Consider the following 27,210-nt stretch of genomic DNA (forward strand, 5'->3'; position numbering starts at 1 on the left):
TAACAGCGTCTTTACAATCTGCGTGTTTGCGGCCGAGTGTGAGGATAAGGCAGTCTGCGATGGTCTATTAGGGTGGAGTGAAAAATGGTGAAGACTGTGGTTTCCAAAAGAATTTCAGATCGTGCCTGTGCTCAAATGAAGTTTTATGTGCATGTGTGAACGTTTCTACAAGGCAACGCTTGAGACAAACGCTGAGTGATGTTCTGTGATTCACAGTTCCTCCTCCTCAAACCGATGCAGTCGGCCACACTTGATGTTGCAAGCTATCGTGAGGGCCGTATGAGGATGACAGAGAATGGAAGTAACTCCAGATCCAACCAGACAGACCTGGTTGATTCTGCGCTGTGACCTTATGACTCTGTGCAAAAGTTAGGTCAGAAAAAAGTAGACATGTTATTTTAGAGACCCCTGATCCTCTTAACTGGCCATAATGACGACTCGAGGGCCTAGAAGACCGAGAGGCTTCAGGCACAAAACGCTTCAGTGGCTCCATATTCTTGGGACCCTTGCTCTGTCAGGTCCTGTTGTTTTGACTGGTGATTACATTCATTACATTTGAGGATGTTTAATTGGTTTTGTCACAGCTATGGGGGGTAAAACTAACAACCACACTCTACCAACAAAAATAATTACTAGTAATAATAATCTACCAATAACAAACATGTCCGAATCCATCAAACAAAAGGGCAAACGTCTTCTCCAAGTTTGTGCAATGCAATATAACATGTTGGGAATACTTACTGTATTTGATCCCTAGTGATTGGGAAAAAAGTGGGTTTTGTTTAAATACCATAATCCACATTAATTGGAAAATCTGCCAAAAGACTACATACTGAATCAAAATGTAGTGTTTACGTGACAAATGTATAAGAGATAGGATAAGTTATATTTTTCACATCAACTTTAAAAATACTACATTTTCTGAACCTTTTGTTTAGAGAGCATTACTTTTATATCTGCAGGACATTAATCTAGTTGGCGTAAAGTGGAGCATAAGCAAACAATGACATACAAAGATGAAAGGTACATATGTAGCCTACATGAAATTTCATCAAGGTAAGAGGTTTCGAAAGAAAGATAAGAGACGTTGAGATTGGTGGGGATTTCATCCAAATACTTTTTATGGCAAAAAGTGATATTAGATTTGACAAATGAGTGTGTAAAACACACAATGGGAAACCAGTCTTTCAGTCTCCACATTAATCCGTGAGTGGCTAAAGTGGATGGCAAGAGGACTTTCTCGTGTTGACTTCCTCAATGGAAGTCTATAAGAGCATAGGAAGCATAGATGATGCAGACAGGAAACAAACACACAGACAGACGCAAAGTGTGTTTAGAGGAGACAGACCTTTGTGTGGCAATAACAGAGTCACGGGTCAGTGACGCCACCAATTTGAGGTCAAAAGGGATGTCTGTGATCAAGAGATTGTGCTTATGATCATTAACCTGTATCTTCATTTATTTATTATTTAGCAGGTTGGTGAGAATTTATATCATTTTGTTTGAGGACTGTTGTTGGAAATATAATGTTACAAAGTAGTATATTATGTAGGTCTACCAATAATCTGGTGGTGTGAGTATCTGACTAACTGGCAATTTTGAAGAAAAAAAACAATTACCCACTTACACACATTATTCATGAGTTAAAACTGTTAAATAAAGGTTAATTAAAGTTTGAATGCAACTGTTTTTTTTCTGGACAAAAAAACTGTGATTATGAACGTTAAAGTTGAACTTCCTATTAAACATGTTTTTTTTTCTTAAACTGAGTTTTGAGTGCTGTGTGTGGTATGTAAGTGCTCTTGCTGAGGATGCACTAAAGAGTTAGAGTCTTTGCTGTAGTGGAACTGAATGTGAGGGTCGGCACGGCTCTCCCTGAGTTGGCTGCAATTTAGCCGGACAGCGTGAGGATGACTGTCCGGTACGAAAGCATGACATCAGCCAGTTGGCAGAGGAGGTGTCAGAGCAGGTGCTGTATGGGAACAAGGGATGGACGGAGGCATACGGTTTTAGGGTGGAATGCGGGAAGGACAGGGTGAGGGTGGTGGTGGTGGTTGGTGGAAGTGTGGGACAGCAGAGCACAGGGAGGTGCAAGAGGATGGGGCATGAGCCAAGAAGAGACTTCTATTTATAGCGTTACATCATGGGCCACTCTACCAAGTCCCGATCACGACCTGTATTATCCGTCTATTTCTTCTCATCACCTCCAATCCACTGTGAGGCAGACACACATTTGAAGAATAGGACTACAATCTATTTTTAGATAGCAACAATTCATGTTTCATCTTTTTGTGCAAGCATTTAAAAGAAAATGCAACGCTTCAATTAAAAAAATGGCTTAACTTGAATAACTGACATAACATTAAATGTTTTTCAGTTAAAGTCAATTGTCAATATGACACATTTTGTGTATTTCCATGATGCTGTAATATTTTATACATTTTCACAAAATAGAATTCCTGTCCTCACCCTGACCTAAGCTGGTCACACTGGTCAAAAAATACTTTTCTCCTGTGTGTGTTAAATGTACGAAATAAATAGAATTTTGTATTGTTAAGGGTTTCTGATCTGGTTTTAATAATGGTCCCCATCCATATCATAAAAGTATGACCTTTTATGAATAATCTCTGGGTATGCTCATGTCTGTAACTTGAAATAATTCACACCCACCGCTGTAGTATAATTACATTATGTGGAACTGTAATTTCTCAGGGCCACGTGTTACAATATAATGCTGGCTTTGTCTTCCACTTTTCTGACGGCAGCTCAGCCTGCAAAGTAGCATTTCAAAATCTACTGTCAAACGACTGGGACCGAAGGACACAATCTGGTTCTTTGTGTGGAGCCCTGTTATCAACCAATCTACAGAGAAAAAAAATAGATGAGTAGATCTTTACACGTACACACGATTTGACAAAGTTAAGATTTCCTCTCGTACAATAATTTCACAAATTTAGAGATTCATTGGACCAAATCTTGGACCGAGTGGTTAGCGAGTCGGCCTCACAGCTCTGGGGTCCTGGTTTCAAATCCAGGTCATGTCTATCTGTGCGGAGTTTGCATGTTCTCCCCGGGCCTGTGTGGGTTTCCTCTGGATATTCCGGTTTTCTCCCACATTCCAAAAACATGCATGGTAGGCTGATTGGAGACTCTAAATTGTCCCTAGTTATGGGTATGATTGTAAATGGTTGTGTCGTCTCCTTTTCCCTGCGATCGGTCGGCCACCGAGACCCGGAAACAGCTGGGATTGGCCCCAGCACCCCCCACGACCTTAATGAGGATAAAGCGGTTCAGAAAATGAAATGAGATCTTATAGTACTTTTCTAAATCAAGTGAGCACACATGACCAGTCACTGCTCTGTGTGGTGATTGGCTCTAGTAGGGAAATGTCCTTGGAATTTTTTTTCACGGTGAATCCCAGAGTCCACCCGCAAAGGGTAACCCTGTGGAGACCTTCTGTTCTTCAATCCAGGACACATACATACACAACTGCACACACAAACACTCCAGATTTAAAAATAGGAAAAAATGTGTCATGGTGTCCTTTTAGTTTGATGTGTTCTAATTTGGTTTTCTACATGATGCACAGATGGTGAATTTAGATAAGTACTGTCGGTGCAAAATCAAATGAAAGATTGCGATTGATTCCAAAAAAATGAAAGCTAAATTAAAGTTTGTCACATACTGAAAGTGTTAACATCTGCAGTTTTTATGCCTTTTTCTAACTTGGACTTGATGTTTTATTCGATTCACACTTAGTAAAATGAGTTGGGGGAAGGGTTTATGTTTGATTCAATTGTGTACACTGACACTAGCAAAAACAGTTGGTCTTTCGTCTTTTATGGAGCCAGCAGACAGAGGAGTGCATATGGACGCCTCACATTATGGCACGTCGCAGTATAATGTGGTGTGGTAATGGCCGTGAAACCACATGTCACTGTGGATGGAAGAGAGATTCCACAGAAGAAGTGAGGCCCAGAGCCAGCAGACTCAGTGCGACAATTCACCTTCATCCACTCATTATCCTTGTTTTGCCCTGTCTTTTGTTGTCCTCTTACACTTAACTCCTCAGTGACATATATTCATGTTTTATATGAATTTTCTCGTACTCCCCTCGCGCCTGTGTTCTTTACTTGGGGAGTTGTTGGGTCTAAAGAATGTCCTGAACAGGCCAAGCCAATACTGTGGTTATTCTTTGAAAGAGTCTATTTTGTGCCACTCCATATAATCAAATCATGTTTAAACCATCTTGGAGACAGAACTTCTGTTTTTGGTCTTGGTGTCATTATGCAACAAATCATCTTTGTAAAGCTATTTAATGTGCTTTAATCTTTGTCTTCTAATGCCTCGCATGAATAAGCCTGAGCGGCTTGGCCCATGTTCACTCACCATATTGGTTTGATGCAACTGGTTTTAAGGTGTAATGGAGAACATGACCATTTTTATATCTAAAAAGACAACAATACATCTGTTTTTTATTCGCTTGAGGTGCAAGCATTATTCAAACTCAGCCGACAGCTGACTAAATCATCTCAGCAACAGATTCAGTTATAATATATTAAACATTAACAAACTTCATGGCTTGGCTTCAGAAAAGTTCTAATAAATGCCTGATCTTCAGGAGATACCAACCACATATCCAAAACTCCAGCAGTATTTTGTCTTCTTCTACTGTTCAATTTATCACTTGCTAGAATTACCTGGACAACTCACTTTAGAGTTAACTTGCAATCATGCAACAACACTCTACTCTTCAAAGTTGAATTCCAATAAGGCTCTTTTTAGCGGAATAAATCCACACTGACAAATACAATGGTCTATGTTTATCTGAAAAAAATATTCAGTGGCAAGACCCCAACCTATAACCGCTTTTTATTCCACAGTGTCAATACTTCAGCTTTCTCTGTTCCCAGAGTTTAAACTTCTATACTCCACAAATCTGCGCTATTTTTGGTTGACCTCTCATAAGTTTTCCCTAAATCGGCGAGATCGCTCTACACAAAACAAGTAGTTAAATTCACTCACAAAACAAATAGTTCAATTCACTCTTTCATTTCAAAAAATCATTGTTTAAAAGCTTAGTGAGCGATTCTCATCTCAACAAGTTTAATCAGGATCATGAAAGTATTTGGTCAAATATGTAAAAAGTTGTTTTGACAAAGCTGAAGGTTGAGCGATTAAAGTTTAGCAAACTTTAGATTTGCTGGAAACATGTATTTGAAACGTATAGTCTGTCTCCTGAATCTCAAACCACAGTTTTCATTAAGAGTCTAGACAAGACCTTCAGTAGTTCCCGGCCGTCCTTCAATATGCATAAATATATAGTAAAGTCAGTAAGACATGCAAAAACATACATACACAGAAGTTTGCCGTAAAGGAGGGACTATTATATACACAATTGCATGCACATGTGCTCTCACACACTACTTATCTAAAGATCATCTGCGGAGCGAAATATGTTATTAAAGAATCTGTCCTAGACATGATGTCACCAAGCTCAAAAAAGGGTGTCTTTAAATTGAACATACGGAGAGGTTTGTGACGTAGAAGCTGGTCATTATCTACAATTTGTCTTTCTGAATAAATCTATACACTCGACTTTGTTCTAAATGAGGCTTGCTGTCCTCTGGCGTCAGAAGCACTGCTGTAAAATATATACGGTCAACAAGTAGCTCCAGTAAGAGTCTCCTCATGCTGGTTCCTGGTAATTATAGGGTTTGTGAGAGATTGTGTGTATGTGTGTTTATATGTACGCCACAGTTGAAGAGTAAGGGAAGAAAAAAAAGTTGCAATTTTTACAGTGAATTCCAACTTGATAAACAGAACCTGGTGCCTTTTTTTCCTACACTGAAACAGTCAAATAAAATAGGTAGAAGTACATAAGAACAAAATCGAATGAAGAACTACAACGCTAAAATAATACAAGAGTGTTTGTAACTTTAGCTGTAATGATAAAAAAATCAATTCCTAATCATACACTAAATGAAAGATAAACAACTGTAAATTATCTCATCTACTTTCAACTGGCTTTCTAGTTCGGTGTGTGTCGTTAAAAATAGATGAAATAATCGGTAAGTAATGACTAAGTGGTCTATTTTATGGACATTGTCCTTGTGATATTTCCCTCCCTTAATTGCATCAAACTGAGTCATCTGTAGGAGCAAAGTTGCTGGATAACACACAAAAATCAACATTAGCTATCAGCAACTTTAGATAAAAAAAATAAAATAAAATAAAACTTGTCTGGAGTGTGGGAGATGAGGTTGATTTTCAATTTACTGGCAAAAATGTAAGATTTCAGCACTATGCACCTCAATCGCCAACACATGTACACCCTGCTTGACAGCTCACATCTTTACTAACCCACCTTGACCCTTGAGGCCCTAGACACCTCCCTGTTTTTGTAGTGTTGAAAAAGACAAGAGGGGCAAATCCGATCACCAGGACAACTCAGGGGCAGAACTAAGAGGCAGAAGAAGATTAAAGTGAGCTTGTGTCAGGATGGGTGCCCCGAAGGCACCACAGTGCAAAACAACTGTGCATGCATGTCTGTAAACACAGAAGCTCTCAATTCCCCCACGAAACTGTTTGCCGGCACACGCTTCGAGTCGACACGTGTGCGCACACCTCACTGATGTCTACTTTACCTCCCGAGCGGCCTTTTATGCAGCATGGAGACAAATGCTGTGCAGGCCCATTCTGAAGGCAATGAAAAGAACCATTTCTCTCTACCTACAGATCAATGGGCTCCCATTCAATTAGAAAATCTGAAACCATTAGCACCCAGCTAATGACCCCATTCTGGGGAGCTGTGAAGCCCTGGCCTCGGGGTAGGAGGGTGACGGGTGGGGGAGCCAGAAAATGCATCCCAGAAGGGTGGGGGATTTCTTTTACTGCATTCATTAATGGTGCATTACACTTCTTCAGAGTCTTATTGGCCACGTAATACACTTTCTAGGGAGCATATTGCAGCAGGGTGTTGAATGCTTTATCCCTACGGTGCTTTATTAGGAAATGCAATGTTTCCCTTTCTTTTAGACCTGATAACTTGAACTCAGTTAAGCATAGAACTCCACCACTTTTCAACAACTACAATTTGGTTCCTTATCATACTGCACTTTGCAGTAACAACTGTTGCATGTCTTTCAACTATATCATCAAGAGGATCACACTGTTGACTGAGAAATCAACTCATTGGCTGCCATTGATGCTGCTAAACGACCAATTAATCTGGACCCGGTGGGACTGGTAGTGATAGAGCAATAGATTGAACACTTTATGCCCTCAATGGCACGGAAATATGAGCAGTCACAGCAAATCTCCACTAAAAATCACTCCCCCATAATTCTACAAGAACACTTCATATTTAAGCCGCCGCGTAAGACAACATTTTGCTATAGGATATTTGCACCATGCAAGACATGGAGCCCATTAGCCTATAAAATCCACGAATAAGATGAACAGCACTATAAATCACAGAGGGTCAAAGCATGGTGGTTGGTTGGGGAAGCTTCTTATAGGACAAAAACTACAGTATATAGTTTAAAGCATCTTAGAGCAAGAAAATCACTTGACTTTGAAATCCTGTTTTTACTTTTTGTAAAGTTTCAAATTTACAGCCACCCTGAAAGGCAAATTAGACTAACTAAACCAAAATAGATTTTTATAAATGTAGAAGGTTCTATGACGACCTAGAAAATAAAAATCAAATTCTGAAAAAGTGTAGATTTGTCCCATAAAACTTTTAGTCGATTTAAGGAGTTTTTGAATACGTATTCTCATTGATTTACAAACAAACGGTAGTCCTTAAAAAATTGCTCAATGATCACCATATTTTAGAGCCTTAGATTAGCTTTAGGGCATGCAAAGAAAATGAGTTGGCGTGCAATCTCACTGACTGCCAAAAGGGGTGGATACCGAAACATTTACAGGTAGGAACCATGTGGCTACAAGCAGAAATAGGACGCTCGGAACAGAGTCCATATCCTGTGCCATGACGCGAGCTGCTGCCTAAGGGGGAAAAGGCAGCTTTATTGGGAAGACAGTCTTTCACTGGTAACACATGCTAAAACTCAGTGAAAACCCTGCTGACAAGAATTTAGTTCATTAATAGATTAGTGGAAAAAAATACAACTTTTAACACTAAATTCTCCTGTGACTCATGCTTGAGATGTGGCGCTCAATACAATCTAAAACTACAGATGAAATCAGGATATATAATTTATTACATAGTAACATTCACAGGCAGAAAATAAGCTTTTAAAACAGTTGTATGAGCTAAGGAGCTGGCAGGGTTTGGAGGCAGCAAGGTTAATGAGAAAAGCAGCGGTTGTGCTATTATTCTGAAATTAGAAAAAAAAACTTTGTCACTGTTTTTGGTGGCTTTGTAATCACGATCGAGCTTGATCATGAGTGCAGATTTTTAGTAATCTCATTTAAAACTTTTAAAACTTCTGATATGAGTTCAGTCTCAACTGTCAGCTTTGGTTTCTTTCTTAGTCTTGTGACCGAAAATTCTTAATTTAGATCTTGGTCTCATTCAAACCAAACTAGAAAAGGATTAAAAACCAATCCTGTTTCTTGTTTTTGCATGTTTAGTCATCCTTCAATTTTCTTTCTCTTATTCTCTACAGGATTATGAGCAAACCGCATCATTCCCGGCCTGACTTTGGACACTACATACTGCACTGTTGCCAGTCCGATGCAGGCCACAGACTCACTTACAGAGTAATTCTCAAATACCCAACTAGCCTAAGTCAGTTCACCAAACATTGCATATTTTTCAACAGAGAGGAAATTCACTTGATGGATTATATGTAACCTCAAGGCAAATAAACCTTTTTCAGCCTTTACACTTCAGGGTTTTAAAAGCAAATAAAGACTACTTTATTAATTTTGTTGTTTGGTGTAACATCTTTACTACACACACAAAGATACAGGAAAGAGAGAACGAGAGAAAGAGAGAAAGAGGGAGAGAGAGAGAGAGAGAGAGAGAGAGAGAGAGAGAGAGAGAGAGAGAGAGAAAGAGAGAGAATGCACAGCTCACAGACTACAGCATACCTTCTTATGACTTTTCTTCTGTGCTCAGTTTACTACCGAGTTTGACAGTGATGATTTAATTATATTTACGTGGGTTCAAAACCCTCCCAACCAGAGTTTACCTTTCAGGGTCATAACCTGAGGAACACCATTTTGTGACAGAAACATGGATGTTAAAAAGACACCACTTGCTTCTTCGGGTATTGGAAAAGGAGGTCTAGTTCTGGGAAGAGAGAGATGGATCAAGGGGTGGTAGGGGCACCACAAGAAAAAAATGGCAAGGTGTACAATGAAGGGACGGCATGAGGGTGGAGAGTATACTCTTTCCCAAAGAAGTGCTAACTTGGACAGTGGGTGGAATTTTTTGTGGTTTATCCAACGAAAGCAGCGCCATCTGTATAAACTGGAGACTGCCAAAATGTAGAATCCGTGCATGGATGCTCAAACAGACATACACACACACACACACACACACACAGACACACACGTGCGTGCGATCACACAAGGTTAAGCTTGCCAGAATAATGACTCCCTCAGTCTGAAAGGAGCTGAGATACTTAACTCCCTCATTACCTACGCAGAAATGGGATACTGGTAATATGGTGAGGGGAAAAAAAGTTACAAGAAAAAACACATGGAGACATTGACAAAAAAAGAAGTTCAAATATTTTAGGGGAAGTTCAAGTCCTATCTATCAATCCAATCTATTAAATTTTTTGGTGTGCTGAGGCGCGCTATGATGACAGTGGTGTGGAGACAAAAGTTATGTAAGTGTGGGTTAGGATCACAACCCACTCTATTTAGATGTGACTCAGCTGGCCAGATGCTATGTAGGTGTGTGTGTGTGTGTGTGTGTGTGTGTGTGTGTGTGTGTGTGTGTGTGTGCGTGTGTGAGTGGGTGGGAGATGGGATATGAGGGTGGGAGTGAGTGAGTGTGTTAAATAAAGAACGCAAAAGGGTATAGACAGGCTAAAAAAAAAAAATATGACACTATCACTTTTAAATAAGGCTCATTTGTGCTTTTTCTCTCATATGGTACAGTATAAGATGTCAAACTCACTGGTTACGTTTGCGTGGTTGCTCAGATTAATCCGTTTTGAGAGGATATTCAAGTGCGTGGGCGGGGGGTAAAGGTAGGGTCAGGGGTGTTAATATGACACACACAGCGGCTCTTTCCTCTTCCAGCAATCCTTATGGCAGAGGACTGACATCTTTCCACAGGATGTGAGACCTGTGTGATCATCCATCAGAGATTGGACAGGAGAGCAAAACTCTACAGCGCCTCCCTTTGCCCCTCATTCTGTAGTGACACTCACATGCATGTACATTTTGTACGCACACATACTTTCACATTTCAATAGCTTGTGTCTCTTTAAAATTTTGCTCTCCTTTCACCATGGGGGCAGGGTTGTACTCTAAGTCACTGGGCTGTCCCTGGCACAGACTCTCTTGCTCACACACACACACATACACACACACACACCTACGCAACCACGTACACACACACGAAAGCGTGCTTAAAGCTCTCCATGTTTATGAGTGGAGCTGGCGTTATTCCCAGAGCCTTGGGGCTGCATGGCCCCAGCACTGAGGCACTTAACCCTTCAAGAGCTTGCAAAGATATAACTAAAAGCCAAAAAGGAACATCAGCTCAGTATTCAAAACTTATTATTATATAACCTATTCAAAAAAAAAGTATGTTAACTCAATGTCTGAACGTGACCATGTCCAAACGTTATTACCATTAAAGTTGGAAATCCTATAATATAAAAACGAGCTTTTCCTTTAACTTTCAGCACGGAAAGAAGAGTTTAACTGTTTCGGAGCACTGGGAGAGCTGATCAACAATAGAGTAAAATTTTGCATGATCCTGACAAGAGTGAACTCTCCCACTTTTTTCAAGGCTCAATTAATATTACCTTTGTCAGACAATTAAATTCTACCCGTATACAACAGTAGTTATATCAATTAATTTTCTGTACTGCTTATCGCCACAAGGACCACAAAGGCGTATCCTAACTGATGTAGGTCATAGGGTACAAACAAGATTAACAAACATTCACCTCCGCAATCAAATATAGGGAGTGTTCAATTAACCTACTAAGTCTGTGTTCCCGTAATATTTGGGCTAAAGAACAGTATTTTTCTCCCCCGCATTGAACACTATGGTTTTATTGACCATTGTAGTTTATTTATGCATTTTCCAGGTTGTATGTCTCTTGCTCTAAATATCCCATAATATAAAGGCAGCAGTTTATAGTTCACTGAAGTTTCTTTGTGAAAAAATACAGTTTTCTTGTAAAATTTGGTGGGTGCAATTTATAGGCAGGTGCAGCTTATAAATTATAGTGTGAATGTACATATAATCATTGCATAAAAATTGATAGTGTATCCATTATAAAAAACAATGACGGAATTGCTTTTCATTTATGAGCCAGATTATGTATCAAATATAAAATACGTAAGATACATTCATGAACGCAGAATGATTTATCCTTAAAAAAAAAAAACTAAAAATGTTAAAAAGGTGGGCAGCAGCAGATAATGACCAAAGCACTTTGGACCACTACACAGACAGCATAAACGTTTAAGGAATGTAAGGCCACAGAGAGCTGTTGTAAAGTGTGTTAAGTGTGATGGGCACAGTGACGGATGCTTTGACCTTATCGGCATCATCTGCAGAATTTGACTGTGAAAGATGATGGACCTGCTCTCTGCTCTTCGCAAAATAGATCCCCAAGGCACTATAGCTGCCTCAATAACCATGTCATCTTAGAGGCAGGGCTATTGCCCTCCCACCTTTACCAGAGCGTAACCTCCAGAACCATCCCGAGAGGGTCCAGGCTAATAATAAGATATGGATGTGATTCAATGGAAATGATAGTCCAGCACAAAATTAAACAGCAGTCAAATGCATGTTAAATGCTACACACATGCACTGTATATATACACTAATATCGCAGAATTGGATGTAAGAGTTTGTTGTAATACAAATATCAAAGTTAAAACACCTGAATCCATCATAGCTGGATCAAAATGACATATCTGTGCACAGAATATGAATTCACACTCAAGGATGTGCACACACACTGTAAGTACAGTCGCTGAAGGGTGTTCTGTAATTCTTGTCTGTTAATGACTCTCACAGGCACACTGGAGAAGACGTTAAAAACCAGAGCTGTGATTTACTGCGCGGCGATGCAAGCTGGGGCATGACCCAAAAAGTCTTGCCGTGGCATACACACATGTAGTCAGTCACACATGGCGTTGACACCTGGGAACTAAGGACCTACAATCCAAAACAGAGGGAACAAATAGTTTACTCGTAATATATCGAGTTTGAACTAAGTATGGTCATAAATAATATTGCAACGAGAACATCGTAAGAAGAATGGGAAAGACAGCTCAGACACAAAAATGGACCATAAACGAAACGTGGCAGTGGGAAAGCGAAAAAAAAAGATAAAGGATATAGGAATTGATGAAAAGAGGGAGTGTGTGTAGGTGGAACAGATGCAGTTCTGACAAGTGAATGCGACAGATTTATGCCCTCTATCCTTTTAAAAGTTAGTTGAATCTCTGGAGGCTTAATTGAATTTGAAATGAACCGGGAAGCAGAAACTTAGAGGAACCTTCTGGAAGCTTAGAACCAGGAATAAAGAACGAGTGAATGACAGGAGAGATGGTTCCACAAAAGTGTTGTACAGATCAATCCTGCACGAGCCCGCAAAGGTTTGGCCACATACTGAGGTAAACTGATCTCAAGGGACAGTTTCTAAAGTAAAACTAAAATAGGAAGACAAGTAATGGAAATGGAACTGAATGAACTGTATGGGATGAGGTTAGAGGGGTTGACAGAGACAGAGCGTCCAAAACTGAAAAGGTTGGGCCTGAGCTGACGTGCGATGTTCACGCCAGAGCACACAGAAGCAAACAAAGAGGCCGCTGTCCGGGTCAGGGTGCGTCGGATAGGGGACAGCAACACGGGGATGTGAAATGTGACAGATCTATTTTAGGCATGCGCTGCAGGAGCCCTTCCCTATTCAAAATGTGCTGTCAGGGTCAAAGAGCAAGGGCAGGGATGAGGGATCTCAAGACCATATTGAGAATTATTATATTCTGAGAATGAAGTCATGTTTTTTTTTGACTCAAGCAAGGAAAAAGGTGAGAAACATAACTAGGTGAATTAAAGATGATCTGACAACTTCACTCTTTTAAAGTTCCAGCATTTTCTTTCAATCCAGTTTGTGCTTTTCCTGATTATTATTAACCTCCCCCAAAATTGCACAATTTCATGAGTTGTTTTCAATCACTTTTGAAAGGAAATAAACACATCTGTGACACCACCTCTCATCTGTCACTTATTAAAATAGAAGCCAACATTGTGCTTTTTTGTCTACAGTTGGTAATTTTTCAATGGAGGCAGCTAATATGTTGCCATGGATATCTCAATATACAATACAGTGTTCCCTCCTTACTTTGCGGTTCAGCTACCGCGGACTCAGAGCTTTGCAGATTTTTTTGTATAACGGAATGGCAAATGTTAATAAAGACAACAATGTTTAATTTTTTTATTGCACCATTGTTGACTATTCTGAATAAAATGTCATGAAGACAAGCTCATGACAAGGCAATTTTTAAATTGTGAAAAAGCACATTTGTCCCAATGCCCCAACCTGCACTCTTCTCTGGCCATACCAGAATCCAGACAGAGGGGCTGATTATGCAGGCAGCTGTCAGCCCTCTCAGGTGATGGACCCCCCACCCCCGAGCGACAGTTCAACCGCGTCAGACTGAGGCTACGCCGCCGATCCTGACAGTCGTATGAACAACACAGAGAAAAGAATGCTAATGTATCAAATCAGATGAGCACTGAGATGAGAGGCGGGCATGCAAGGGAAGAGCCGGTCGCTGGCAGGCAATCCTGATCAGCTGTCATTCAAGCGCGGCCTCGCGAGTGCGTCTATTTGTTGTGCATGTTGGAGACGGAAACACTGGCCGCCCAGGATGATCGCCCCGGTCTCTGACATGTTTTCCCCCCACGCTGCCTTGAAGTCTGAGAGATGAAGGTGTGGGCTGGCACCATGCGAAGGATGGATGTAGAAGGCTATATGCAGTGCTCCATATTGTTCCTTTCTTCTTCCAGTGAGCCTGCCTTTTGTATCTTTTATCAAACTGCCATAACTCCACCTCCCTCTTTGACTCTCTGTCTGCCTGGAAGCCATAGCTTCCTGCAGAAGAAGGCAAGGTATAAAAACTTAGCGCTGTTTCCTTTTCTGAATAATGCTGAGTTCAATATTATTTTGTTTTGAACTTGAGCTCAGCGCTCGCCTCCTCGCCGCTGCAGGGTAACTCCTTCATGATGAGAGACGAATAGCTTTACGGGCAGTCAAACAGCCTCGTGTGTGGTGGGAACTTGCGATTGAAACGTAGCAAACTGAAGACTTTTGCTCGTCTTCTCACCCACCGTTGCTGCAATTCGCCTATAAAACGTACTCTTGTATTCGTTTTCACGCGACAGAACGTTAAAGCCTACACGTGCATTTGTTCCCGAGACAAATGAAGAATGTATCCTGACAGCGGAGACAGATGGATATATGATCACCAGCTAAGGATGATTGCTATGACACCGAACCAGGAAATGCTTGTCAAGTCGCGTTTCAAGTGTCGGCCTTGAATACAATGTAGATCTTATTTAGCCATTTTGCAGTTGTCAGACATCATCAGCAAGCGACAAACTTTAAAATGAGAAGAAAATTAGAGGCACTGGTGAACTGCCATGTTCCCTTAACTTCAGCTTAAATACCTTCAAACCTGGATAGTCACTCATCCTTGGCAGATGGCTTTAATTAATAAGACTAGCGAGATCCCTCACGATTAATACACACAGCATTTATGGATTAACGTGCATCGGATTCTATGTAATATGATGAGCACTAGTTGGGGTGGGTCATCTGGCAAAGGAAGTAAATTGGAAGATAGCAGGGGTGAAATACGGGTGTTTATTTTGTACGTCAACATTAGTACTGAATGATTTGATCTTAAGTTGCGTCTTATTTATTTGAGGCTTTTGATTGGTGCTTCAGTTAATAAGCAATCTTCATCACTTGTATTAAGACAAAAGGAACAGCTATATATATCATCATGACCCCTTTTTAACATTCTGACCTTTTATTGTACATGACTCTTCTATTACACAAAAAAAGGAAAATATTCCACGAAGTTGAAGCAATTGAATTTGAGGAAGTGAGATGTCTATTTTGAAGCTTCGTTCAGAGAAAGGCTGGCAGTTTTCCGTCACCAAATTGATATCCATTCTCATTATATTCTAATCAGCTTTTCCATTCTTGTTTGTTGCCTCTCAGATGACACTAAGCTGAAAAAAAACTGAAGACATATGGTGCACACTGAGGTCCTATGTCCATACCTTCTGTCTCTTGTTTCCCACAGCTATTTTTGTGTTGTATTAAGAAACATGTCTACAGATACAATATGGGTTTATAATCAAACACCCAATGTATTTGTCATATATTCATATATATAATATTCATAGCATTTATCCGGAACATGAAAATGCTCCAAAGATAAATTCAACAAAATACGGTGCACCCCTCCCCACACACACAAAAAAAAACACACATTAGTGAGTATTTTTGCAAGCAAAGAAGAAAGTAACAATATTGGACTTTACCAGCTGCAGAAGGATGAAAGACAAACTCACCCATTTCTGCATGTCAATCAGCCATTTTTTGCTTCCATTACCTTCCTCAGATCAATTTTGCTGATAAGGTATCCTTCTCTTCTGGCCTGACACAAAAAAAAGCTTTCAAGCTTTGTTTTATGACGGACGAAGGCAGTTTGATGTGAACAAAGGTGAAGGCTATAGACTTGTTTATAAAATTTGATTTTCTTTCAAACTTTGTGTATGGACCAGGACCAAATATCCCAACGGCCGGCAGCTCCTGATTAGGTCAGCGCTATGTCAGGGGTACAGTATAATACAAGTATATTATTATTAATATAATTATGTGGGTAACCAAATATAAACAATGAATCTAAGTATGTGTTCTTAAATTGCAAAAATGAGACTAGAGGAAGGTACAGTGGAAAGTATACCCATCAACTCCTCATTCAAAATAAGTTTTCACTACGAGTCTCTCCTGCTGACCGGCAGACATGGTTACTGACAAAAAAGGCAAAAGCTGGCACTGAAAATGAATCAAGGGAGCAAAAGCAAACAGAGGAAGGAAAGCGTGGGATGGGGAGGGAGAAAGTATAGAAGGGAAGTTGACAGGAGAGGAAAGGTAACGGGAGAAGGGACAAGGAGGTGAAGCGGTAAGAAGAGTTCGGACTGTCTCCAAAAAAAACATTATGTCCGATGCAAGATGTTTGTCAAAAGAGGTGAGCGCTTACTATGATCCACTTCCACTTGTTGACCAAGAGAGCATGAATGTTCTGGTTCATGAACATTTGAACCAGTTCCTGTACAAAGAGTCAGCCACTGTCATTTTTACATGACTAATAGCAGCAACATCAGCAAGATGGGATCTCAAACAAACATGGACTAACACACATGTACAGTACATCAATGCACATTCAGGGTCACATTAACATCAGTTGCTAGGACAGAAGTGCAAGACAACCAATCCCAGCTTCCTGTTTTTCTGGAAATGAAACTATGTCAAAGGCAATCAGGCTGGCATTACACAGACAGTCCAAGTACAAGAAACGCTGTAAAGCTTAATGACTCCATCCAATTAAAAAAATGAACAGAAACATGCAGTAAATTTGATTACAGTGATTCACATGGATAGGGTTAAAAATGCATTGTGATCAAAGTGGTGACTATGTTTTTTTCAAAAAGGAGAGAATGTATTTTATTGATAGCATGCACCAAATTTGCCATGAATCGACTTGGACCGAGCCTGTTGCTATGCCCTTTATGTCCTGTTGCACCGAGTCTGGTCTTCTAAAGAAATGTTCAGTTAAATGTTATTTCATATGTACATCACCAGGCGCCATTCAATTGTAAGACCCCCGTGGGCCTCACTAAGTTTTGGCCCACACACACCCTTAGCTCATTGACCCCCACGTATATCCCTTGGCCCCCATAGGCAGTGAAGGATCGTACAGCACGAGGCTTGCGAGTGGGAAGGGAGAGAGGATGGGGGGGAGTGGGGGGAGAGTCATCAGCAATTGAGAGGAGCACTTCTTCGGAAAAAGCATTAAAGAGGCAGGTATTGATTTGGGATTTTAAATGTTTTTCACAGTGATATATCCAATTAGCCTCTGAACCCTCTATGGGTTTAAAGTGCGATCCCTGAGGGTGAAAAAAGACCGCTATAACACTTTTTTCCCTCGTGGAAATGGTGGGGGTGGGGGAAATACTTGTTCGAGCCAGTCCTTATAATGACTGTGAAGGCAGGCCCAATAAAATATAAATCTACAGTGATACTGTAAAAATTCACTGAAAATTTCTTGTGAAATATGGATCCATGTGCCGTTATCCCATTTCCTTTCTATATTTTACATGGCATTGTTTAGAGAGAAGAACAGCTCCTTGTTATTGGTAAGCGCTAACAGTCACTGCACAACTACTGTATATATGAACCTACTCAACCCCCAAACCTATTTCTTTTACCCCGCTCAATCGATGGTAAGTTATTTAGCAGATTAAAAGAGTTGGATCAATCCAGGAGAACATACCAAAAAGCCAGAACCTTGTGTATATCATCTGGGGGGGTGCATGTGACAGAAAAGTGAACTTGTGCATGCCAGTGTCGATGGATTAAGCATATGTTTCTGTCTGTAGATATACTTTACAAAAACATTTAAAGATAGTGTATACATGTCTGTTCATTGAAAAGCAGACCCTACTATAGCCAAATAAAATCATTTGGCACATATGCTCTGCTGTATTATCAAACCTATTGTGAATAAGTTACTGAGAAAGTATGCAGGTTTTGCTTTATCACCTAACACATTAATGGGAGGGGAATGGATTTAAATTTGATTTTTTGTTACTTTTTCACTTTTAAAACCACATGTCCTACAGGTTCTTGAGAAGCTTGAGTCTTAGGGGGGGTCTTCACACTGCTAGGTTGTAAGCATAAATTAATCTTGATCGATATATTGATTGGTATAGCACACAGGACTGCCCGAATGGTAAAAGGTGGTCTCAATCCGGAACTTTTTTTTTTAACCATTTTTTTGGGAAACACAAAAACATGACACAACATGGAAGAAGCACACTGCCAGAAAGAGAGAAAATGAAGTATTAAAGGAGATGGTTTGGATATTTTGTGAGCCTGTTGGCCTATCGGATCACATTAGATTTACAGACTGCCCTCATCCATTTAAAAAATAAAGACTCTACGCATTTGTTCACCTGTACATAAGTTACGAATGATTATAACACATGGATGACCTGGAGGAACACTGACAAACCCCTCATTTGACATTTTCAGTGAGTCACTGCACTAGCCCTGCGAGGTGGGGATTTCCACGAGGAAAAAAAACAGGTGGCATCGACATAGAGTGCAGTTATGTACAGCTGTACTGGTTGCAGTAAAATTTACGATAAAGGAGAAGACAAGTAGAAAACCCTCTAATAATGTAAGCAGGGTAAGGAATCACAGGTCAGTCACGTAACCAAAGAGCATCTGCCACTAACTCAATTACCTCAACAGGTGAGACACACCTCATAATGTAATTAAAACACAATACAGAAGTCCCCCACTGTAAGATTGCGCTTTGTGCTTATGTATATACACAAAGGAGAGTGACACACATGGCCTGTTTTCACCGCAAATAAAAGTTCATAGAAACCATACACAAATCAATAAACACCATCCTGGCTTAGCACCAAACACAGTTTGGCTTACTCCTCCTGTGTCCAGGCTTGGATTTTAAAACACATGACATTTCTTTTCAAAGTATATATCAAACTGTTATCACATTTTTATGTGGGAATATCGCTATGTGCTTTGGGAGCCATTGTCAAGTAGACCATTTGATTTACATGGGGAAACCGCCCCAGGAGATATACTCCTGTGTTGTAGAGAGGTATTTTTTTGTGGTTATGTCGGACCCACAGCATGGGAGTTATGTGGAACCTTCAGGAAAATAAATGTTATTTTGTTGTTAGTTTTTAAAATGCAGGTGAATTAGATAAATGCCTTCATGTCACAATTTGATATGAAAAGGATTTCTTCAAAGCCATAAAAGTTTGATATAATTTGGTACCTAAAGAAATGATGTGATTCTCTATGATATGGCTAAAAAAGAGTGACACATTTTGTTAACAAATGGGGAAAAATATAGAATTGTTAATTTCTATGGAAGAACAGGAAGGTTGCTTTTAAAGGGTATAAAATATTGTTTAAATCTATCATCTGTCTGTGAAGAAGCCTATTATTCGCAAAACGGTTATCCAACTGTCTGTTATCCGTGCCGTTTATCCTCACGGGGGTCAAGTAGGTGCCGGAACCTTTCCCAGCAATCAGAGATTATCCATCCATGCAGGCCTTTTTTCGAATTCTTTCGAACTATCCATCTACCTTTAGGCAAATAGAGACCAAGACAATGCATCGATTTATGTGTCCGCAGCATTCAGAGAGATCTGCATCCTGGAAATGGCCATTGGGGATATTAGACAAGAACCGATATTCTTCATCCTGAACAATATCCTAAAATGGCTAATTATACAGATTCATTAGCAGTCTAATTTGACAATTATCTATGTAGAGAAGAATCCTTTAACAGGACAAAATAGATGTATGGGGCACATGACGGTTGTGACTGTGATCATTACCTGTTGACTTGCATTATACACAGCTCCTGTAAGTTACTGCCTGAAACTGAAATGACGGTTTGGCCTAGAAGCAATATATGAAGCTAGCAGCCATCGAAGTGGGATTTGCATCCGTTCATCCCCCATTATCTGCAACACCCATCATCAGAAGTGTCACAGGCACCTTTTCTACCGAGCTGATGCAGGTGCTTGTTCCAGCCTAGTGCTTAGGTTACCTCTCTCTGTGTCCATCCACCAAGCACTCGTCCCAAAGCTTGAAAACAGATGCTTGGGCATCATTTTTCCCCATAGTTAGCTGGGATAGGCTCCAGCACCCCTTGCCATTCTTGTGAGGATAAGTGGTACAAACAATGAATGTAACCCACCTTTAGTATTAACATTCAAAAATCAAAGTACAGCTCCTATGGTGCTAAATCCTTGAGTACAACCCTTTGCATTCATTAAAAATCCAATAACAATTGTAACTACCCTCCATACCAGCATAAAAGCAGTTCAGATGAAACAAATAACACTTTTGCATCTGATGAACTCTTAATCGGAATAACTTGAATTGGAATGACAATTTGTCTGCAGCTGACTGTGAAGAAGAATATGTTTTGAAGCATGAAACTGAAAAAAATGATTGTGGTATTTTTCAGCGACATATAACAAGGACTGGCACAGAAGTCAGGCATATTGTACTAAATTAAGAAGGCTTCTCAGGCAATTAGACAGTGTGCAAACAATGCTGGAGAAATGTAGGAGGGAAAAAAAGGAAACATTTGTTCCCACAGGAGTCTGTGAGTGAGTCAGGTCCCACTACAGATCTTATCTGAACATCATGTCAACACTGTGGAGCTTCTCTCCTCCCTCTTTCCCATTATCTTTCTTGATTCTCACCATTCCAATCCTCGGTCAAATCTCACAAAGGAGGAATCTTTCTCCTACAATTATGTCCCTGACACAAACTCTTCATTATGCACGCACACACACATAAATACACAAAGCTCTTCTTTCAGGCACACAACACTGGCATCCAGTCAAAGTGGTGCTAAATTGTATTAAAATAGTGCAGTGCTCGTCGCAAATTTACATGCGAATTAGGATGAGGAGAAGTAATTACTCCAGGCGAGTGCCACTAATTGAATAAGGGTGCAGCCTTTTCGCTCCTCTCTCATTGTATATTAGCGATGGTATGCACTTCTCCTCAATGTCATTGTGCCACTGCAATGCCCTCTTCAAGGGCCCACCGTCACTAGCAAGAATGCATGAGTGTGACAATTTCTATTTAGAGCTATTTGTTTAAGTATTGTTCAGCTGTGCACACTAAATGTGAATAGGAGAGACATCGATCACAATGTGATAAGGTTTCTGAGCTGTCAGGGTAATTAGGTGGATATAATATATCCAAAAGTGCAGTTTAACTACGAGATAAATGCTCTGCCTTTTCTCTGGTAGACGGCTAAAAGCAAAAATTACAAAACACGACCTGTGCATAAACAAACAACTTGAGGCTGTTATAGTGAGGCCTTGCAGATAATTGGTTGCCTGTAAGGTGTCGTGCATATAACTGTCACACAGGGACTAAAGGTTTTCCCACGGATTAATTTGCAAAGAAAACAATAACAACAGTTCAGGTTTATCTTTTTTACATTTGTATTTGGTCAAATTGAAAATGTGTCATTCTTAAACAAGCTTTTTTTAAAAAAAAAAAAAAAATTACTATCTATGCCCCCATTGCCTTTGTTTGATTTCATTTTCCAGCTGGGCTGACCACAGTGTTTATCTCCTTCACATCCAGAATGAAAAACAGGAGAAATGTGAGAAACAGACTTTCAAGGTTTTTGTGTAGCCATATTTTCAACAAGCTATCGCCAAGATGAAAGTGTCCGACGGCGGCCGACTATTGTATTTTCCCTCCTCCTACTCACTATACAACTGGGAGCAAGGCAGTATTGTTACGGTACACAGGACCAAATTACAGCAACATAGACCGACCTAAAGAAACATGATTCGGACAAAATCCACAATATATTCCCTTTTAGGTTATATTTTTCCCAGCAAATCCGCGTCTACACAACTATTTCAATGACAATTTGCAAAATATATTTTTAGCAATTCAAGAATATTGTTTTTGTCTAATGTCATGACACCTGCTCTGTTCCTTTGTTATCAGCTGTGGTGAACATGTGATACAAAATTGCGTTTTAAGAGTGTGCACACGTGTGTTCTCCCTTGTGGCGATATTATGAGTGAAAATACTTGCTGACGCACAAAAGCTCAGAGGTCAAACACTTTACAGCTTTGCTCTCATTGACTCAAGGCCCTGGGGCAAGTCGAGTGCACACACTCCGTGTACGTATAATTGATATAAAGACACAAAGTCGGATAGAAAAGGTGTGTTTACATTCTCTGGCATCTGTCTGTTATCCTGCAGTAGCTATAAGTCTGCAGCAGACCTGCTGCTTTTGGCCAAAACAGAGCTTTAGTCTTGTCTGTGTTTCCTGACCCGGGGGCACAGTCACCTATGTTAAGGGTGTTAACATGAGGCGTGCAGAGTGAAAGAACAAACGCTATGCCCTGAGGTAATACTCAGATGCCTTTGAGAAACAAGGAAAAGTCTCCATAAGGGTAGGATAAAATGAGGGAGTGTGAGAAAGCGGCACCAGATAAGAGATGGAACATGGCGATAAAACAAGTGAGCATCGGAATATTTAAAAGGTAGGGAGGGGTGTGTTTCTGTTCTTCACCCTCGAATAGGGAAAGATGTCTCACGAATATGCTTTACAGTAAACAAAATTCCTACTTAGCGCTCCCCTATCTAAGTAAAATCCTCTCACCTCCTGTCAAATAAACGGGAGGAGAAGAGTTTCAAAATAAAGAGATGAAAGAAGATGAATGACAGAAAGGGCAGTTAATGATGTTAAAGTGATGATGGGTGTTTTTCCTGATTTTCGCGATTACAGCAACTACTTGCGAGGGATTGCGCTTGACACAAGCGTGAGTGTGTTGGAGGGCTTTTCTTTTAACATCAAACCCACTTTGTTTAGCAAGCACCTCTTCTGTAAGCATCGTTAGCGTGAGATAAACCAGGCAGGTGACAGAAAGCCCTGAATTGTTCTCAGTTGATGGATTTGGTTTCCTATTTAGAACACAAGAGGGCTACAAATAGGGCATCCGTCAGTTGGTAAACAAATAACAATTCCTTGGTGTGGTGACTTTACACTACTTTTAACCACTGAAAAACAGATGCCCACACCCAATGCAAAAAAAAAAAAAATGCACGTCCTAAAAGTTTAGATTTACATATTTCAAGGTGGTTTTGATTAGAAAACCACAAACAGAAAGATTAACATTCTTCATAATATTGATATTGACCATTTCTTAGTAAGTAGCATATGAAATGGATCCATTGGTCAAGAGTCACGTGTCTGTGATGAAGCCACATCTTTTTTGGCTGCAATGTAAAAGTAAACAGTGGTGTGGAAGTCCCTCCATTTCCTGCTGACTTCCTGTCATGAGGGTTCATGGACCGACACATAAAGACACGTGGTGAAGAGGGGGAGCCCCATTCCCCATTTCCCAGCAAAGCCGTGCCTGTCAGCACTAGTTTTTCTACACTGACCTACACAAACAGGTGTCGCTGGGGTGAAGTTGAAGTCAAACGAAATATATAGGAGTATTTAACCCTGAAATAGGGATGGGGTCGAGGAAGCGAGGAGGATACTTATGCAACAAAAGCTGGCACTCATTGAGCTTTTCATCAAGAAAAGGCCGGGACCTTAACTCAAACGGTCGCCAACTTCTTGATTAATAACAAGCCCTCACATCATTTGTTAACATATGTGATAAATCAAGGCATGCGGGAAAACACTTACTGCAACAGAGTTTAAAAACAAAATCAAGCAGATTTTCCTGCAGCATGTCCGCTTTGCGCGTAACATAAAATATTGCAGACATACAGGTAATTAACAAAAAGATGGATCACAAAAGCTGTTCATTCCTTTGCGATTTACATTATGGAGTTACTTCAACAAGGTAGTGGCCTTTGGTGGTGAATTAAAATCCAAAACTCACGTTGATGTCAAATGTAAACACTTTTAGAGCCTAAAAGTCAGCTACGAAAAGACCCTACTGAGAAGAATATTGACCCTATGTTTCCAAACGTATAATATTTGATTCCTTAATCTTGAGCAATGGGATTATTTTTTCTTTTATCAAAATCTATGTATCATATAAATATGATAAAACTTTAAGACATTTGACATTTTGTAGTCATTCTGTTCTGGGGGATAATTAGAGGTTCAGAGTTGCAAGAATTTTAATTTGCTGTCAATTGTTTAGATGTTTATGCTTGTTACAGAAAGATGAGCAGGATAAAAATAAACACTTAAATTTCGTCAAGCAACAAGCAAAAGGCGGAAGCACGGTATGCTTCAAATTATGATTGGATTAGAGAGGATATGAAATATTCATTTGATTCCTGCAGGGACAACATGCCGTTAAAGGGGCATTGATTTGACAAGGCAAACAAACGCTGATGAGGCCTTCTAATCAATGCTCTCATTGATGACGGTGTGCGGTGGCTCTGGGCTGTGAGCGTTTGGATGGCCTTATTGTGAATAATGAATGAGGATATTCCTAATTGATCAGTCTGGTTTGTCTCTTTTTACACACAGCTGCCATTTCAATGGGTCTTTTGGCACCACATCCAACACATTACCTTTATTTTATATTTATTTATTTTAATTAAACATGTTAGCATGCACATTTTGTCAGGGATTGTCAGTATTAGTAGCTCAGGGCAAAGTTCTTAGTTCAGCCCTGTGATTTATTGCTGATTGGAACTGGCTGCTGATCAAGCTTCAGAACATTATACAGTATCAATGTTGACCTTATCAAGAATAGCCCCTTAGACGGAATTGATGTGCAAAACTTCAATCACCATGTCCTTGAGCATGAAATATCTGCCCTGTGTTAGCAGGTGCCCAAGTGTGCGCACATTTGAAAAAAAAAACACTGGGGGACACACTGTGTTTTGTCATTTTACTGGCATCCCCACACCAGTGCTGAATGTCAACTCTCGTCTCCTTTTGTACTGACTGGAGATGAGGAATGATGAGACGAACAAAAGCACAGCAACAAAAAAGGTCCCCGACAATACAGCTATCGTCACAGAATCTACCGCTGCTGTCGCTCCAGCCTCCTCGTCATCGCTCCCTTTGTGCCCCCTTCCACCCAACTGCCACCATACTTTCACTCCTCCATAGAATATCACTTAACTCTGCCCTTGAATCCTCCTCTGTAAGTGCGTACAGAGAGAGGCATGCTGAAAAGACTTTAAGAAAGTAAATGTGTTCTTTAGTGTTAGAGTGACCTGAAAGGTGATATTGATGACCAGTTTGCCAGGAAAAAAAATCCTCACTTCAACCCCATGAATAATTGTCAATTATTCTGAAAAAGATTGAACTTTGATTTTGTTCTTTAGTTTTTATATTCATATTGACAATAAGGGTTGATAAGAATAGTATCGGGGACCAGCCAACAGGTAACTCCAGAACAATTAAAAAAATAAAACAAATAAAAAATAAAAAAGATACGCCTGTAAATCATTTGATTTGAATGTGCAATTTAATAAAATATATTATTTTGATGAGCACATATTATCATGTAAACAATGGTTGTAGAAATGCTACAGTCTGAGTTGGCCTAAAGTCTGTTCAGTAGCCTACGTTTAATATTCATTGGTGTTTCCCAATACATCACAAATTTAAAGTGATTACTTCAAAGTACCAAAACCAAGCTTTTTGTGCAAAGTCTTGAAGCCTTAACATTGACAGCAACATTTTCAGTTTTGTGACACTTCAGCAATCTCCACAATGCTTTCCTACTATACCACAACATAAAAAACAAAAAAATGGCCTTTGACATCAAAATAACAAATTATTATGAAGGATAGATGACATCAGGAGCCACTTACAGTGTACAGTTTTCACTGACAACTCAATGACTTGCATTTATATTTTGTGGATGCAGATGCCTGCAGCCTACAATAGGAAGTGACACAAAAGACTTGTGCCTACCATGCATTTCCCGCAGAGCTGGTGTATCCCAAACGACACATATTGGTCATTCACTGGTTGATCAGTGCTGATAAGACCCTCACTCTAGGTCTGGTGTGTGAAAACTTAACCACAAAGAGTTGCAGTGGTTGTGGGTTTTCATTCCAACCCCCCACCAAGAAGACACCTTTTCACCAATCAGGTGTCCTACAAGTGCAATCAGTGGATTGCATTCAGGTGCTTCTTGTTTTCTGCAGAAATCTCATTGGTCAAAGAGTCTGTTCTGGATTGGTTGGAACAAAAACCTGTACCAATAGCAGCCCTCGAGCACCGTTTTGGCCAGTCCTGCTCTAGGTGATTGAAACTAAATAAACTAGCTCACTAAAAACATTAAAATCATCAGGATTTTTTTAGAAATTATCACTGTGTGATGCTTTGTTACAGTAATGTGATTATCACTCACTTAGGAAGCTGGTTTGCTGCAATAAGCTTTCGTGAGAGCCCGCTGTAACAGATTCAGTCCAGCTTTGAAATGGACAGGATGTACATTCCCAAGCAAGAATCCCCACCTCCCAGCTGAATGCAATTTTGTTCATTAAATAAAAAGAATAATTGTATCTTGTTTGTTATGTTCATGGCAGAACATGTCACAATTGTTTTCTTTTCCAATAATTCTGATCAGTTTTCACTTCTTGTAAGCAGCTTCTTAGTCCTCAAGGTTAGTTTTATTCTCTTTACCTCCAAAGAAGTCTCAGAGAGTTCACATTACGTTGGAGGCAGGCCAACCCACAGCTCTCCATATGGCTTGCTCATTTCAAATTGTCAATTGGCTTCCAAAGACACACCAGTAGTCATTGTCTACCAATCACTGCCATAGTTGGGTCACCCTCAGATATTGTAGCACATTCCACCATATGGCTACAGTAGCCTAGCTGGATGTTTAGTCACAAGACTCGTACGACACTGTCTTTGCTTTGGAAAAAAAAGACTAACAAGTGAGCTACACACAGAGAGATTGTCTAATACCAATGTTTGTTCCTCTCAATTACAGTTTCAAATGGAAATCAATGAAAGGGAATGAACGAAAGCCCTTAACATTGCGGTGATAATCACATTCGGACCAAACCTAAATCAACACCAGACGCTAGCCTCTTGAGGTAGAAGAACAATACAGAAAGACTATTCAATCCTCAGTCTCTCTCATGTAATCTATCTATCACTTCGACACAACAGTTGTCTCCAGTCCCCGAACCGCTGTCTGGTTGCTGGGATACCACCCATAACTTTCACCATGGTAACATCTGGAATAAAGGTGGG

At 40.1% G+C, this 27,210-nt stretch overlaps 1 long non-coding RNA gene across 1 annotated transcript; it reads right to left on the reverse strand.

Moving 5' to 3' along the window:
- Positions 1-13,802: 13,802 nt before the first annotated feature.
- LOC144196456 (uncharacterized) lies at positions 13,803-26,053 on the reverse strand. Its single transcript, XR_013326329.1, has 3 exons — positions 25,915-26,053; positions 15,761-15,846; positions 13,803-14,270 (listed from the first exon to the last, which is right to left on the reverse strand). It is a non-coding gene; the product is annotated as an uncharacterized LOC144196456 (long non-coding RNA).
- Between the last annotated feature and the right edge of the window lie 1,157 nt (positions 26,054-27,210).

Source organism: Stigmatopora nigra, chromosome 1 (assembly GCF_051989575.1).
Source record: "Stigmatopora nigra isolate UIUO_SnigA chromosome 1, RoL_Snig_1.1, whole genome shotgun sequence".
Taxonomy (NCBI): domain Eukaryota; kingdom Metazoa; phylum Chordata; class Actinopteri; order Syngnathiformes; family Syngnathidae; genus Stigmatopora; species Stigmatopora nigra.